Source organism: Mus caroli, chromosome 12, assembly GCF_900094665.2.
Source record: "Mus caroli chromosome 12, CAROLI_EIJ_v1.1, whole genome shotgun sequence".
NCBI classification, from domain to species: Eukaryota; Metazoa; Chordata; class Mammalia; order Rodentia; family Muridae; genus Mus; species Mus caroli.
In genome coordinates this window covers 77,899,108-77,901,547 of record NC_034581.1, presented here as the reverse complement: position 1 = coordinate 77,901,547, position 2,440 = coordinate 77,899,108, and the positions used below count along the sequence as shown (strand labels likewise).

General features: G+C 48.2%; 1 protein-coding gene across 2 annotated transcripts in view; it reads right to left on the bottom strand.

Moving 5' to 3' along the window:
- Dcaf4 (DDB1 and CUL4 associated factor 4) overlaps nt 1–1,607 on the bottom strand; it is a 21,942-nt gene extending 20,335 nt beyond the window's left edge. For both annotated transcript variants that reach the window (XM_029484426.1, XM_021178591.1), the window contains exon 1: nt 1,447–1,607. The gene's annotated coding sequence lies outside the window, so the exon portion shown is untranslated. The remainder of the gene's footprint in view (nt 1–1,446) is intronic.
- Between the last annotated feature and the right edge of the window lie 833 nt (nt 1,608–2,440).

Below are 2,440 nucleotides of genomic sequence, written 5' to 3'. Positions count from 1 at the left end.
AAAAAAAAAAAAAAAAAAAAAAAAAGAAAGAAAGAAAGAAAGAGAAAAATCCACAGGAGACCCAACTCCACAAAGTTGCCCCCCGACCTCCACTTGCACACATATATCATACATACACACAAATATACAACCATAATAAGTTAACCCCACTACACAGCATGGAAACCGAGGCTTATAGAACTAACAATACCTGACTAACAAAGTTGCATTAGAGATGCAGGAGCATCCTGCACTTGTAGGCTCCATCAGCCACAGGACACCACCTCGATTAGTTTCCACTGTTATTGACAACTGGATTTCCAGGTCATGGGATTTTTGTCTTCTCCGGGTAGCTGACTAGGAGTTGTTAGTTGTTTTGTTTTATATTTTTCCTCTTACTGCCCTGCTCCACACACAAGACTGTGTCTGGTCATCCAAGGTGAAGGGAGTTGTGGCGCTCCCCAAAGTCACTAGAACTGGTGTGGAAAGACTGCGTTTCTCACTACCACCCATCTTACTGTGGCAGGGAATGGAGGCTGGTCCACAATCAGGGCTTCCTAACTTTTCCAAATACCAGCCTGCACACAACTTCAGGCAAGCCTCTCTTTCTGTGTCTTATAAAGATACCGCTAGGGTTGGAGAGATGATGGCTCAGCAGTTAAGAGCACTTGCTGTTCTTCAAAGAACCCGAGTTCAATATGGAACACCTACATTCGGGAGCTCACAACGTCTCAAATTACAGTTCCAGGAGTTTGACACATTTGGGTCTCTTGGATCTTCCACAGACACATGTAAGTACACACACCCACATACACAATTAAAAATAAAAGCTCTTTTAAAAGGTGTGTGTGTGTGTATGTCTCAGTGGTTAAGAATGCTGAGGACCCAGGTTCAAATCCTAGCACCCCGCAGGGCGGCTCACAATCATCTGTAATTCCAGCTGGAGGAGATATGACTGATCTCTTCTGGCCTCCCTGAATACCAGGCTTGTTCGCAGTACACTCGTGTATGCACGCCAAATATCCACATACATAAAAGAAGCCTTTAAAAAAAAAAAAAAAGCAAAATCCTAGCACTCGGGAGGCAGAGGCAGGCGGATTTCTGAGTTCAAGGCCATCCTGGTCTACAGAGTGAGTTCCAGGACAGTCACGGCTACACAGAGAAACCCTGCCTCGAAAAACCAAAAAAAAAAAAAGGGCTAAAACACAAACTTCCAAAATTTATATCAAAAAGTACTATTGGCCTCCTGGACTCGTGTTTCTTCACAGCCCAAATTTCAACAGAGGCAGAGGTCTACTGCAGGCTGGACTCTGCAAGGGGATCCAGGTCCTGGCCCACGCCCACTCCGGCCTTGTATGGCACGCTCACTCCTCCTGCCTTCAGCCTTGCCTTCTCTGTCCTCTGCGTGGGTACAGCCGCACCCTCCGTCGGCGCCCAGATGCACGCCACGCATGGGAACAGCCTTACCTGCGCAGATGGTCCTCTCAGCTACGACACTTCTGGGCTGGAGCACCCAGGGGCGTGCGAAGATCCGGAAAGACCCTCATGTTCTGTGTTGTCGCACCCCATAGGACTAAAGCGACCGGTTCTTTCTTCTCATTGAATTAGGCTTCTGCCTGTCCATGTCAGTAGGGGCGGTCTTTGCGGAGGGCGGGACTTAGGACTTCCGCCTTGTCCTAGTCGAACGTGCTGGTGCTTGGCACGCTTAGGGGCGGGGTCTGCTGCGCTTGGGGGTGGGGCTAGAGATTGCTACCGCCTCCTTAGAGTCCCTGGTACTCTCTTGACAGTGAGTCTTCCCTCCTACTGCGGATCATATCCCGAGAAATTTCTCTCGGCTTGGAGCCGGTACACAGACCCGAGTTAACACTGATATGTGAGAGAGGGAAGATGATTGTTCTGTGGAAAGAGCAAAGGAGACTCTGAGGGGGAAAGCGAAAAAGAAATCCGTAGAGTCTTTGGGATGCAGTTGCCGGTGCCGGGAGGCTCCTTGAATCTAGGTCAGGTTGTTTCCTCCTTGCTATGTGATCTAGGGTGTGCCTATCACTTCTCTGGGCCTTAATTTCTTCCACTGTAACAAGAAAGTTGAACAAATATTGTCAATGATCTCCAGCCCAAAGTTTGTACAGGTAATATTTCTAGAATGGTACACGTGTGCCTGGGTCAGAGAACCACCCCAGAGTACCACTGCAAAGAAGACGGAGTTTGTAATAGGTCAGAAGTGATAGTAGTGTGAGCAGAATTGGTTCAAATAGGTCAGGCTAAGTGGGGACCACCAACAGCCTTGATCTTAATTGCATTTGGAGAACAGAATCCATTCCTGAGATTCATTGTGTGCGGTGCTTGCCCAGGCTCCTGAGTGCTGGACCTGCTAGAAGCTAGCTATTAGTGATCATAGGTGTGGGCCTATGAAAACACTTCAGTCTGTAGCAAGTTTACAGATGTGTGCAAGGATGCAGAGTGC